We start from the raw sequence: 15,640 nt of genomic DNA, 5'->3' as shown, positions 1-15,640 counted from the left end.
CACCATACACAACTCTCTGATAACTATCATACAGCCAATCCTGAATCCAGTTGACCAATCTGACATCCAGACCTATGTGCTGCAACTTAAATATCAGCTTATCATGTGGCACCTTGTCAAATGCCTTCGATAAGTCTAAGAAAATGGCAGTATATGTCTTTTCCTCGTCTAATGCTCTTGTAACTTTATCATAAAAGGCTAGCATATTACTAAAACAAAAGCACCCCTTCACAAATCCATGTTGACTCTCACAGATAACATCACCCTCATCTTCCCAATGCTGTATACGGTCCTTCACTACTTTCTCAAAGATCTTGCTAACTACTGATGACACACAAAGTGGCCTATAATTAGACACCTTCACAAAGTGGAATGTTTTACTCCCCCCCCCCCCCTTCACAATCAACCTTGTTTACAAGACTTGTTAAACTGGTATGCCAAACTCCATTAAGCATTAATGTCCCTGACATGTGGTAATATGTCACCAAGTCTGGCCTTAGTGACATATACATCACAGTGACACAGATAACATCACCCTCATCTTCCCAATGCTGTATACGGTCCTTCACTACTTTCTCAAAGATCTTGCTAACTACTGATGACACACAAACTGGCCTATAATTAGACACCTTCACAAAGTGGAATGTTTTACTCCCCCCCCCCTTCACAATCAACCTTGTTTACAAGACTTGTTAAACTGGTATGCCAAACTCCATTAAGCATTAATGTCCCTGACATGTGGTAATATGTCACCAAGTCTGGCCTTAGTGGCATCAAGTTTACTTCTTCTTATAGATAATGTTTGGAAGAATACTGCCTATGGAAATTATCTGCAGAAGAGACACAGAGTGGTGAGAGAGAGAGTGTTAATCACTCTGACTGCTCTCTGTTGGAAGGAGTGTGTAAAATTTTTAAGTAGACTTTGGGAGAGCTTCCCAGACATAGATGCAGTACTCTGTACCAGGACTGATTTGGGATTTGGAGAGACTAAGCAGTTGTTTGGGATAGAAATAGTATCTAGAGTCAAATGGACAATTATTATTATTATTATTATTATTATCATCATCATCATCATCATCTTTATTTTTTATGCAGAGACAGCTACAGATGTGATATGCTTATGCCAAGAAACTAAAGTTTGCTTGTTTTTGTGTGTGTGCAAGACAGGGTTCAGTGTGAACGAAATGAATTTGCATAGGTATTTTTTCCTCATGAGGATAATATAAAAGATCAGCTGTTATTTGGAATTATGGCTGAAGCAGTTGAGGACAATTATTATGTCTGCAAATTGTTTTTTTTTTTATTTTCATTTGTCAATCTTTCTATTTTAAGGGATGAAAAACTAGTTTCTGGGAAGGAAAAACAGTATGAAACTGGCCAACTCACCATCAGCTGAAAGGTCATCGTAAAGGCTCATCATGTCCTAACACAGGATCTGAATCCAGGTCTTTCCACTAAACATTGCTGAAACTGAGCTCGGGCTCTTGCCTGTTTGCAGTAAGAATTCAAAGAGGTAGTGCTGAGTGCTGTTGTCTGCAAAGCTATTAATAGGTTGTACAGTCAAAAATTTTATCTACAATAGGAAGAATCTCAGTATAGTTCTCATGTCAGTGGAAAGTTCAAATGTTTCACTGATTACATATTTTGACTGTCAGTAAAGCTAGAAATGTTTGTTAAAAAGATTTTTTGCACATTCTCTAGGACTCCTTTCATACTACTTGGACACAGATGGCATTGATCAACCTGTACCCTTTAACTATTTTCTCAAACACTGTGTGCACTTGCTGCAATATTTATGGGGAAGCCAAGTTCAATCCTGATTTTGAAAATAACAATTTATAATTTATTTTTATTATTTATTTTTTTTATCAGAGGAGTGAATGCTTGTTTAACTCTCCACTGCTGGTTCCAAGACAGGATGAGAAAGGAGGAGGGTTATACTTGTGGCTAGCAACCACAACACATCAAAAATATCCTGTTACAGAAACCTCAATTACTGAAAGAAATTAATTGGACTAGTTCTGCGAAAGAAAGAAAAAAAAGAAAGAGAAAAGCATCTCCAGAGGAAAGCATGCAGGTTGATGAAAGCTCTCTTAGGCAAGTCAACAGGTGGAAGGCTCTTGGAAAGGATATCTTTACACCCATATCTACAACCAAAATTGGATGTTGGAACATCAGGACAATGTATGAGGCTGGGAAAGCACATCAAATAGCAAATAAAATTTATAGATACAAAATATTAGGATTAAGTGAAACCAGATGGAATGGAACTGGTGAGATGAGACTAACATCAAGCAAATATATCATATATTCTTGAAATCCCAAGAATGAAGACGATAGCAGTATAGTCACTCTGATGATGACAGTGGAGGAAAGAGAGGATCGAATGGAACCCAGTATCAGAAAGAATAATAAAAGCTAGGTTCAAAACCAGATACAAGAATGTTACTATAATGAACATCTACACCCAAAGAGAGCTGACTGAAAAGAAAAAAGAAGCTTTTTACCTTCTACAGAAAGTGAGAGTTTGACAAGAGTAGTAAAAGAGATATGATCTTACTTCTGGGAGATGCAAATACAAAGATAGGCAAAGAAAACAGATATGAAATAGTGATGGGAAAAGAAGGGCTAGTAGATGAAAATGGAATATTATTCAAGGACTTTCCCTATTTAACAGCTTAATCACAGGAGGTATAATATTTTCACATAAGAATACACATGAAAATAACTAAAGAAGAATTAGAAATCAGCCTGAAAGAAACAAGAAATGAAAAATCACCAGGAGAAGATAAACTAGGTTCAGAACTATATAAATATGCAGAAACAAGATTCAAAGAAAGACTCTTATTTTTAAATAAAATTTATTCAACTGGTAACCCCCCCCCCCCCAACAGAATGGAAAAAAGCAATTGTGATTCCTATCCTTAAAAAAGGTAGTAAAGATGACCCTAAAAACTATAGAGGTATCAATATACTAAATTCCTGTTACAAAATATATAGCAGAATCTTAAATAGCAAGCTAATGAAATATTCCGAAAACTTTATTTTAGAAGTACAGAATGGATTTAGAAAAGGACGATCATGTATAGACCCAGCCTTTTGCCTAAAATTAATAATAGATAAAAGAAGAGAATACAATTTAGAAACACATATTGCATTTATTGACTTTGAAAAAGCATTTGACAAAGTTAAAAGAAACATATTATTTAACATATTAAAAGAAAGACAAATACCAAATAATATCCTAAAAGCTATCACAAGTATATATGAAAATAATCAAATACATATAAGATTAAATCATGAGCTATCATATACGAGAGAGATAAACCAAGGGGTCCGACAGGGATGTCCCCTCTCAGCAACTCTTTTTAATATCTACTTAAATAAAATAATAATAAAATGGAATAAAAATTTACATCAAGGAATTAACCTTTCTCCTACAGTAAACTTAAACACTCTCCTCTTTGCCGACAACCAAATAATAATTACAAATTCTGAAGATAAACTACAGAAAGCTATTTTAGATCTAAATGAGATATCTAAAGATTATGGTATGATAATATCAACGGAAAAATCAAAAACTATGGCCTTTAAAGGACAAGATCCAGCAAGAACTAAAATAGTAATATATAACAAGATCTTAGAACAGGTGAATTCATTTAACTACCTAGGATGCACGATCACATATGAAAATGAAAAAGATATAAACGTAAAAATTGCAAAATATTTAAAAATAACAGGTGTAATTAACTCTATATTTAAACCAAACCAGACTAAAAGTATACAATACATTAGCCCTACCAGTCTTAATGTATGGAAGCAAAATCTGGACAATAAAACAAAAAGACAAACAAAGATTAACAACAACAGAAATGAAGTTTATGAGAAAAACTGCAAAGTATACCCTATTTGATCACAAAAGAAATGAAGAAATTATGAAAGAATTAAACCAAGAACCAATAATAGAAAAAATTAAAAAATATAAACATAAATGGATGAAACATGTTCAAAGAATGAAAACAAAAAGATTACCAAAACAAGCCTTAAAGTACAAGCCATTAGGAAAAAGAAAACCAGGACGTCCTCTTAAACGATCCATGACTTCTAAGGCCGGAACAGGCCATGCTAGGCCTAAATCCTTGATACGCATGATGATGATGATGATGAAGAATATACATAAACAAACTTGGATCTCACCAGATGAAAAGAGTAAAAACCAAACAGATCACATAACCATAAATAAAACATGGAGATCCTCCTTGCAGGATGTCCATGTTTTATTCTTGCATGGAGAGGAGCAGACACATACACAGACATATACGAGGTGGTATCAAAAAGTTTCGAGACTAGCTCTGTTTAAGAGAAATTACTTTATTTATCTATGTTTACACACTATCACTTTCAAAATAGCCCACTTGCATATCAATACAGCTCTCCCAGCGTTCTTGCCACTTATGGAATGTGTCCTGGAAGTCTTCTTTTCGAAGCATGTCAAGCACCTTATGCGATTCGTGGTGGATCTCCGCAATGGTGTCAAAACGGTGACCTTTGAGCTGGATCTTCATCTTCGGGAAGAGGGCAAAGTCTGCAGGTGCCAAATCTGGCGAGTAGGGTGGGTTCGGAAGTGAGAGCATGTTGTTTCTGGTGAGAAACTCACGTGTGAGGAGAGCTTGGTGACAGGGTGCATTGTCGTCGTGGAGCATCCAGTTTTTCGAGCACCACAGATCTGGTCGCTTTCACCGAACGTCCTCCCTCAGATGTCTTAAAACATGGCAATAGAACTCGCTATTGATGGTCTGGTCCCTGAGGACGAATTCTCGATGCACAATGCCGCAAATGCCGATGAGCATGCACTTGGTCGAGCTGCGGACCTGCCTCGCCTTTTTCGGTCGTGGAGATGGACTCTTCCACCGTGAAGACTGTTGCTTCGTCTCAGGGTCGTACCCGTACACCCAAGTTTCATCACCGGTAATGATCCTCGAATTTCACGTTTGCTCTTTGTTCTAACTTGCTGTCCATGATGAAATTGCAGATGTGGTAATAATTGCAGGTGGTCAGAATAGCATCAGTTGCACAGCTCCCAATGTACACAGGATGATGTCTTTTGGCATACTGACTTATGAAGGTAGGTGCTCCCTGTGACTGTGCGTGCAGTCACAGGGAGCAATCTGTTGGCGTGTTACAAACCTAGCCTCGAAACTTTTTGATACCACCTCGTACTGGTGGTACAAAAATAAAAATGAAACTAGCAAAGATATTTAAATCATGAGGCAAAAGAAACTGGTGCAACAAATGAATTGAAAGTAAGGATATTACAGAAAACTTTGCTTGTATGATCAAATGCAAATATGAAGCAATAACACGAAGTGAAGGCAAAAATGGAGATATAGAAAAAAATGGCAAAATATAAAACAATTATACAATGGAACAGTTGAAGAAATACTAGGAAAAGAGGCGTGAGTTCAGAAACAATGGATAACAGAAAAGACAATGCTTTTAAGTGAGAAAAGATGAGAAATTAGAAGAAAATTATTCAAAAATTAAAATAAACAAAAGGAAAAGGAGATAAATTGTACAAGAAGAAAAATAGACAAGTAAAGAAAAGTGTAAGAGATGATAAAAGAAAATTCATTGAAGAACCTTGAAGTAAGGAGACTGAAAAAGATGCAGCAAACTTTCATTCCAAGAAACTTTCTGAAATAACAAGGAAGATAACTGGAAGAAATATGAGAAAACAGAAACTAATAAGAGATAAAATGGCAAATATACTGATGAGGGAAAAAGACATCGAAAAGCGATGGATAAAATACACTTTCAGGAAATAAGCAGTGAAGCTCCAATATCAGAAACTGTATTCTCAGAAAATACTGAAATGGAAACATTAAATATAAATACATGAAAAATAACAAAAGCAGAAATGACTAAGGCAATAAAGAAATTCAGAAATAGAAAAGCTGCAGAGATAGATAATATACAAGCAGAACTACTTAAAGCAGACATAGATATATCTACAGAGACACTGTATTCCCTTCTAAATTAATTATGGATGAGGAAGAATAGCCAGATGAACTGGAATACTAGATTATTGTGAAAATACCAAAGAAAAGGGATACAACAGAATACAAAAATTGGAGAGGAATATCTCTTCAGAGCACATTTAGTAAAATCTTCACTAAAAGTATGAAACATGAAATTAAATGTAAAATGAGGAAAGAACAAGCAGCTTTTAGACCTGATAGATCACGAATAGACCAAAATAATAACTCTGAAAATAATTATTGAACAATTAACAGCATGGCAGAGTAGCCTGTATGAACATGTGGGAAGAACTTGAGTGTCAATTAGCTGGAGTGACTATTGATGGATGGTAGAGTAATGGCTGCAGTGAAGAGCAGATTTGAGGAAGTAAGATGCAATGTACAAGAGAAGGAAAGTAAGGTAGAAGAGGTGAGAAGTGTGAGTGAAGGGAATGAGAGGACAAGAACACAAGATACTGTATGAAAAATGTGCATGCTGGATTCAGAAGTGAACAGAGAAGAGATGACTGAGATGGCCTGGAACATGGGGGAAGTGGAGGAGCATTTGGGTCTTAGGAGAGTTGTAGTACTGGTGGTGATTGGAATAAAGGAATCCTGTTCAAGACATGGTGCAGTGGCGGCTCATATCTAAACACTGCTATTTTCTCGTTTGTAATACAATACCATCAACAGTATCTTATTTAATTCATTTTGTGGCAATAATTGTACTTTGCAATGCAGACAGCACCAAACTGCTATCTAGTAGGGATGATATAGTGAGGGTAATGCATGATTTATGTGGTTTTGGCTGGTAGCATTTCAGCCCAAGATACGTTGCTACTACACGTGCACAAATTACCATCATTGTCATAGGTAAATATTGTGCATTTAATTTATATCTTAGTAGAAATGAACGAAAAGAAGAATTCTGTTAAATAATGTTAAAAATTCAATGGCACAAAATCGCCTTACTGCTTTAACCATGTTAAGTATAGAGAAAAACATGATTATAAATATGACAAATTTTAATGATAAGGTCATAGATAAATTTGTAGATCAAAAAGAACGAAGAATGGAATTTAAATATAAATAGATAATTATCTATTGACATTGTTTTTATTTTTACATTAGATTGTGTTTATGTGTATAACTTGACTTAGCAAGTAAATGATATAATTTTTTCAATCCATATTGATTTTTTTTTTTCCTTTTATTGCTACAACCCCCACCACTACAAATTCTTACAAGCCACCACTGAAGTGGTATCAGTAGAACTTATTAGAGAACTGAAAATGAGCTATTATGTTTGCATACAAATGTCAGAAGTATCTAAAATAAGGGGACCAAAATTGCTACACTAGTTGAGTTTGCCTAAAAACTGTCATAATAAGTGAGACATGGTTGGATTAAGATGACGGGAATAGAGATGGAGAAATATGACTTTTTCATGAACAGACAGAACAGAATACTATCGATAGTAGCAGATGAGTCATATCCATATAAGGTGAAATGTATGAAGATAAATGGGGCCAGTGGTTTTAAAGCAGTATGGTGTGACACAGAGGTGGACAGGATAAAATATTTAGTGGGTGCTTCTAGAGACCTGGTAATATGGACAGTAGTGAGAAGGAAATGCAGGGCCATTTCTAAATTTTGCGGGGCCCCTGAACCTTAGTAACTTTTATGGAAATTTTAAATGGATATCTTGTTAATTAATTAAATCAAATATGAAAAATATTTATGCACATAAATAAACAAGTATGCTCTTTAGCATCAATTTAAGTAAAGGGAAAAAATTAGTTTAAAAAAAATGTATTTGTATGTACATGATATATTATTTTATTATGTAAGTACACATTATCATATAAATATGCCAGAACAATGATTTATTTAATAATATAAATAATAATATAAAATATGAAAAATATATCTATTTTTACTATAAAGAATGAAATATATGTATAACAACTTATAAGATTTAAAAGAAATCTTAATATATTAAATTTTATTTAACCTAATGCACTTATCAATAAAATCATTTATAACGCTATCAAAATTCAAATTTTTTGCAATTTCATGCTCTATAGATATTATTGCCAGGGACGACAAACATTCTTGAGGCATAGAAGATCGCAAATAGGTTTTTATTAATTTTAATTTGGAAAATGACCTTTCTTCTGATGCGACTGTAACTGGACTGGTCAATAATATTTTAAATGTTGTAGTAATATTTGGATAAATATCCGACAAATTATTTGCAATTATGAATTTTAAAATATTAATGGGTGCATCTTCTGGAACAATATTTCTAAAAATAATTAATTCACTGTAAAATTCAGATTCATCAATATCTGTATTTAATTTTTGATAGAGCTGTTTGCAGCAAAATTTTAATTCATTTTTCGTCGAAGAAAAAATACTTTTCTTCAACGTACTCGTCTTTCTTTAAATTTAATTTCTATTTCTAATAGATTTGAGAGTTCTTTAGCAATCTGAAACAGCTATCAAATCCTGATATTCCCTGCTCTTTAAAGTATTGCACTTTGAAGTAATTCTTTCTTTAAATATTAACTCTTTAATATGCTTAGTTGCTAGGTCTATCGGAATTTTTGCATTTTGTAATACTTTATTTACTAAATTAACTTTTGACAAAAGTTCATATCAAATTACAAGGCTTAGTGTAAACTCAAATGAATCAATTTGTTCATATAATGAAACTCCTTCTACTTTGATAGTATTATCTGATGCAGTTTTTTATAATTCTTTTAGTGCATTTAAGAATTCTGGAATTTGAAAATGTACAGCTCTAACTGATTCTATTCTACATTCCCATCTTGTATCACATAACGGTTTTAGAGTTAATTTATTTAACAAATTTCTTTAATATGTCCCAACGTGAAGTTGAGGCAGCAAATAATGTATACATTTTTTGTATAATCTTAAAAAAATTTTGCGATGATTTTGGGGCCCTGTGCCACCGCACAGTTCACACACCCATGAATACAGCCCTAAGGAAATGTACAGGCAAATTAACTTAGCAAATTAGAAAAGGGTGGTGGTGATCACATTGGATGTCTAATTATATGGTAATACAGATTAGAATGAGAGACAACATTTGGGATAAAGAGCATATTATACGAGAGTGGTCTGAAAAGTTCTCAGCTACGACCACAGATGGCAACACTATGAGCAAGATTTTTTTTTTCTAAGTTGGTACATTTATCATAAACATCCATATGAAATTGCAAGTCATTCTATCAAGTAGTTTGTTTTATATAGCTATCTGAAGCAAAAGTGTTGTCGGTATCCCTTGACTGGAATAAAATTGAGTATTGTGAGGTTATAAAATTCTTTGCAAAAGAAGGTTTAACGGCAAAAGAAATTCATTCGAAGTTCATAAAGGTTTATGGGCAATCTTCTCCTTCGTTTTCAACAATTAAGAAATGTACTGCCAAGTTGAAATGTGGCTGTATCAGCCTTGAATATGATCCACGTGAAGGACATCCAAAAAGTGTAACAACACCAGAAATCATTGATCAAGTGCACGATATGGTATTGGATGACCGGCAAGTCAAAATGCGTGAAACTGCTGAGACTATAGGCATTTCAAAAGAACGTGTAGATATATTTTGCATGAAGAATTGCAAATGAAAAAGCTTTGTGCAAGATCGGGTGCCATGCTTGCTCACAGCAGATCAAAAACGAGCTTGCATAAAAAACTCTGAACAGTGCTTGGGGCATTTTAACAAGAATAAAACTGATTTTGTGCATCAATTTATTATTATGGATGGGACTTGGATTCACCATTACATACCTGAATACAAACAGCAGGAAAAGTGTTTTGGAATGCTAAAGGCATTTTTTTTTATTAGTTATCTTCTTCCTAACATGGAATTTAGGCCAAGTGGCCTGTTCTGGTCTCATGCCATCTCTTTCTTGGTCTTCCGATTCTTCTTTTTCCACTTATTTTGTATCTGTGTAATATTTTTTTGTAGTCTGCTGTTGTCCATTCGATTTCAATGTTCTAGTCATTTTTGTTTATACTGTCTTATGTAGTAATTAATTGGTTTTATTTTCAGGGATTGTAAGATTTCTTCATTTGTTTTGTGGTCTCACTTGGTATATCCAGCTGTTTTTCTGAGGAACTTCCTTTCTGCTGTTTGAATTCGTTTTTCATCTTTCCTTTTCATGGTACATGTTTCGCTTCCATATAGTAAAGTTGGTTTTGACAAGACATTATATAGTCTGATTCTAGTGTGTTTTTGTACCTAGGGATGGCTTAAATATATTATTTATTATGCTGTTTACTTTGACAAAGTTTGATATTTTAGTGTCTATGTCTTTTTTTTCTTTGTATGATAAATCACATCCCAAGTATCTGAAAGTATTTACTTGTTCTAATATTGTATTATCTATCACTACTTATTATTGGATTTTCTCCTTTGAATGCTTATTTTTGTTTTTTCTTTAGATGTTGTCATATTATATTGTTTTGAGATATCATTTAATGATTTTAATGATCTTTGTAAATCATCTTCTGATGTAGCCAATACTATTCATCTGCAAATAGTAGTGTATCTATCTTCATTTGCAGAGTCATTTGTATACCAAATGGGTTATGCTGTTTCCATATTGTTATTATTTTATTTACATATATATTGAAAAGCAGAGGTGAGAGGGTACATCCTTGTCGTACTCCTCTTGATATATCTTTCCATTCTGAGATGTGTTCTAATTTAACTGCTATTTTATTTCCTGTATATATTTCTTGAATGGATTGTAAAAGTTGGTTTGGTATGTTTAAATCGGTTAATATTTTAAACAATTTTTGTCTACTAATTTTGTCAAAGGCTTTTTCATAATCAATAAAGGTGTGTGTTTCTTTTTGAAATTCTCTTCTCTTTTCTATTAATAATTTTAAAGTAAAAATTGGATCTATGCAGGATCAGAAACCATTTTGTTCTTCTTGTAGTTTGTCCTTGACAATACTGCTTAGTTTCTCTTTTAATATACCTGCATATACTTTATATCCTGTATTCAGCAGACTAATTCCCCTATAATTGTTGCAGTCGTCTTTATTTTGTTTTTTATAGATTGGAATAACCAGTGCTTTTTTCCAAGATTTAGGAGTTTTTCTGGACATCCAAACCATATTAAAAAATTTTCAGTAGTCTTTCATTAAATTTTTCACCTGCATTTTTGTATAGTTCTATATTTATATTGTCTTCTCCTGGGTTTTTCCTATTTTTCATCGTCTTTATTATATTTTTCAGTTCTAACATTGTGATATTTTCTATTAGGCCATTCTTTGTCTTATAAAATTTTATTAATTGTTCTCATCTGTCCAGAGATTTTGGAAATAGGTCACCCATTTTTCTAAATCTATTGTTTGTATTTATCTTTTCTTTTATTTCTTTATTCATGTATTTTATTACATTATAAGTTTTGGGTTGTGGCTTAAATAAATTCTTTTCTAGTTCTGTTACGAAATTGTTCCATCTTTCTCTATGTTTTTTCCTTACTTCTCGTTTTGCAATTGCACTATTTCTTTTATATTCTATTTCTGCTTCTATTGTTATGGAATTGAGCCATTTCTGGTAAATGTCTTTTTTTTTGTTTTTATTATATTTTCTATTTCTTTGTTCCAGTCTCGTAGTCCTCTTTTTCTAATCCATTTGGGCTTTATTCCTAAGGTTTCTGTTGCTGCTTTTGTGAGAATTTGTTTAAAATTTTCCCATTCATCTTCTATGTCACTTGATTCATGTGTGGTTTCTGTTTTTAAGTTTGTGCATTTTTGATATTGTTGTCTAACTTGAGGATTGGGGTAAAACAATAACTGGGGAATATTATTCTGATCTTTTAACCAGACTAGATGAAAAAAATTCGTGAGAAAAGACCCAGTTTGCAGAAGAAAAAAATCATCTTTCATCAGGACAATGCACCTGCCCACAAAGGCAATGGGAAAATTAAGGGATCTGCACTATGAATTGTTGGTACATCCACCCTATTCCCCAGATTTGGCTCCCTCTGACTTCTGTCTCATCCCAAAACTAAAACTCTTCCTTGCTGGTCAACGTTCTTCTTTGAATCAAGAGGCGAGTGCATCTGTAGAGGGGTATTTTGCAGATCTTACTGAGAACCACTACATGGATGGGATAATAGCGCTGGAGCATTGCTGGAATAAATATATTAGTCTTAACTGAAATTATGTTGAAAAATAAAAAATAAAAATAATTCTGAAATTATAAATTCATTTTTTCATTGTTAGGCCGAGAACTTTTCAGACCACTCTCGTATATATCTTTTTTATTTTATTATTATTATTTATTTATTATTATTATTTTTTTTTGAGAAACCAATACCTTAGGCAATAAATAAACAGAGGGTACATGAGGATAAACAGTCATGGATTTGATCATCTCATCAGATGATGTTATGAATGGGGTGGCATATATATGGAACTATACATCTAGTGATTATGATAAACTCAGAAGACAGCTTGTAGCTATATAATGGAATGATGAATTAGATGGATAGGAGATCACAATGAACAGAATTTGAGTCCTTGGATCCTATTCAAGAACTACCTGGCAGAGGTAATATCTGATGTATTTCAAAGGTCAGAAAGTTAAATAAGATGGGTTTGCAATGGATGAATGAAGAAGTAACACATGCAGTTTGGAAGAAGATGGTATTATTCAGGCAGTACAAGGTGACTGTTAACGATCAGTTGCTTGAGGAGTACAAAGAGTGCCTCACTTGCAAAAGCATAGTATGAGCAGCAGTTAGCTGATGAGGGCAAAAAAAATCCCATGGTGTTATTTTGATACATGGTCAGCAAAAGAAAGAACAATTGTGGTTGGTGAATGGTATGAAGGATAATCACTGTGAAAGATATAGTTGAGATATTATATGAGCAATTAATAAAGGTGAATGTGAAATTATGCAGAATTTGAATGCATTAGGAAGGGAGGAGGCAGCAGTGATGGTAGGTGAGCAGGGAGTACAAGGAATTGAGTAAATTTGATGAATAAATTTGCATGTGTTTTGAGAGAATTTTCCAGGGAGTTAACAAAAGCACTGTACTTTCTTTTTTTTTTTTTTTTGCCACGAGTCTCAGGCTAGACCAAGTTCCAAAGAAGTGGAAACAGGGAAAACTGTTCTGCTTTGAAATGGTTAAGTTGGTAGTGGTTAAAGTGCTGGAGAGGTTAGGGAGAACAACAGCAGCAATCTCTTTGATGATCAGCATGTATTTTCTCAAGGAGGATTGTGTTTTAGCAATCTGTTTCCTTACAACCAGATGATAAATACTTTTTGCAAAGGCCTTTGATAGTTTCCCACAAGACAAGCTGGTAATTATACTGGGGGTTGGAGAGTAGATCAGTGGATTGTAGATTGCTTATCTGATACATATCGTCAAGCTCTATAGGGAAGTGATATTCCAGAAGAGGAAAGTCATCTAGCCCAAAGGGTTTGCTTTGGGCTACTGCTGTTTAATTTATGTGTTATTGGGAAGGGTGTAATAAGGTGGGATATTACTGTATTAGAGATGATGGCTGATATATATATATAATAAAACAAATAAAAAATAAAAAAGATAAATATCAGAGTAGTAAAGGAATTCCTCAAACCTTTCTATATTTCAGTTTTAGGAAATTTAAATGTTTTGGAAAAATTTGAAGCAATGGGAAAGCTAATGCTACTACTAATAATGCAACTGCCTCTCAGCTTGGGGGGGGGGAATACACAAAACAAGTAAAGTCAAGATTACGATACTGTTTAATGTGAAGTCTTCAGATTACTCCAAAATATGTTCAGGGTTTCTGCAAAGGAAGTGATCGCCACATAATTTTAGAATTAAAGCAAATATCACATTCAAAAGGAATGTATGTAGGAAAATTTAACTATTATTATGATTCAGGCCTCCATGGAGTCACGAGACTCATCGTGGTAGGCGCACACAAAGTCTATCATACCACTTCTTGAACTCATTGACTGTTTGTGCTCTCACCACTCTATCAGGGAATGCATTCCACAGGTCAACCACTCTACATGCTCACAGCTTCCTTTCGTAACTTCTAGGAAATGCCTGTTGTCCTTGCTCATTTCCCCTGTTCCACCAAATCAAAGAACTCCCCAGTCTCAACCCTGTAACTACCTCTCCACAGTTTAAAAATCTTAATCATATCACCTCTCCTTCTATTGACCAAACTCTGCAATCCACATTCCCTTAGCCTATCTTCATAACTAACATTGTACAGTCCTGATACCATCTTTGTTATCCCCCTTTGCACTCTTTCCACAGTTAATTTATCCCCTTCTAATCCTGGGGACCAAATTTGAGAACGATAGCCTAAGTGTGGTCTGATCAGGGCTTTATATAATGGAATGACAACTCTATCTCTGAAGATCAGTGTCCTTCTCAGTATTGCAGCATTCCTCTGGGTTACCTTCATCTGTGCAATATGTTCCCTGAATTTCAAGTTTCTATCAATCATCACCTCCAGAATGTCAAAGTTAAAGTGGAAAAGAACTGTAAATAGATTTAAATTTTTGTGGCTGGACAAATACAATTTTTTAAAAATTTCTTTTATTCGTGTGAGGTTTCTCCCCCATTCCTTGACTGCCTTAGGACTAGTTGAGCCGCCTCAATGAGGGATTAAGTATGTATTTTTGACGGTAGCGGCATATGTTCATAGGGTGGTTCGCCTGTTCAAATGCAATAAACAAGATCTTTTAACAAACATTGTCATAAATTTCAGAGATATCAAATAAAGAGTTTGTGGCTTTTTTTTTTCTATTGTGAACACAGGCCATGGCACACATTGACTCCAAGACTGGAAAGTTTCACACAAAATGTTTTTCATGTTCACATCAGGCACAAAAAATTAAAGAGGACATTACTTGTAGAACATACATTTAAGAAAGATGAAATGTGAAATTGTAGAGCTAGTGATATCTAAATTTATCTATCTTAAAGGAATATTAGTCTCCTCAAATCCAAATATTAAAAAACTCATTTACTACATTTACTTATTTTAATTTAAAAATAAGACAAGGGAATTTTATGTAATGCAAAAATAAATAAGCATTGTTTCATTTATTAAAAAAAAACAAAAAATAAAACAAAAACAAAAAAAAAACGAATTACATAGGCAAAGTGGATATTAAATCCAACATTATTTCAAAGCCAAATGCTTGTAGAAACTATGAAAGTTTCATAAGTTGACCTGAGAGCTTATGAGAATACAATCTTCGGTATCCCCGAGTTGCCTTAGTATGGACTACTTAAAAGATACTACTAAGGAAACTTTCCTTTAGTATTCAACAACAGTTTTTGCTCTCTCTTAAGGTTTCTGCCTGGTGTAGAGACTAAAGAGAACCAATCAGTTTGAAACAGCTGTTTAACCAGTAAAATCTTTATCAAATGGACTAATAAAAGACAAACATAAGGATGCTGAGGATTGTATTCTCGCAAGCTCTTAGGTAAACTTACGAAACTTTCACAGTTTCTACAAACATTCGGCTTTGAAATAATGCTGGATTTAATATCCACTTTGCCTATGTAATTTTACATCGCTAAAATGAAGCCATTTGGCTTTTTTTTAGTAATTAATATAAAT

The 15,640-nt window shown here is 33.7% G+C and overlaps 1 protein-coding gene across 6 annotated transcripts in view; it reads right to left on the bottom strand.

Annotated features, from left to right (window-relative positions):
- The window catches only part of LOC150101210 (nuclear factor 1 X-type-like), a 675,427-nt gene that overhangs the window by 12,588 nt on the left and 647,199 nt on the right, over window positions 1-15,640 (bottom strand). The window lies entirely within an intron of this gene.

Source organism: Typopeltis vanoorti, chromosome 12 (assembly GCF_054136105.1).
Source record: "Typopeltis vanoorti isolate ZY-2024b chromosome 12, IOZ_Tvanoo_1.0, whole genome shotgun sequence".
Taxonomy (NCBI): domain Eukaryota; kingdom Metazoa; phylum Arthropoda; class Arachnida; order Uropygi; family Thelyphonidae; genus Typopeltis; species Typopeltis vanoorti.
Note: the sequence above shows the minus strand (reverse complement) of the source record. Positions and strands in the feature narration are given on the sequence as shown.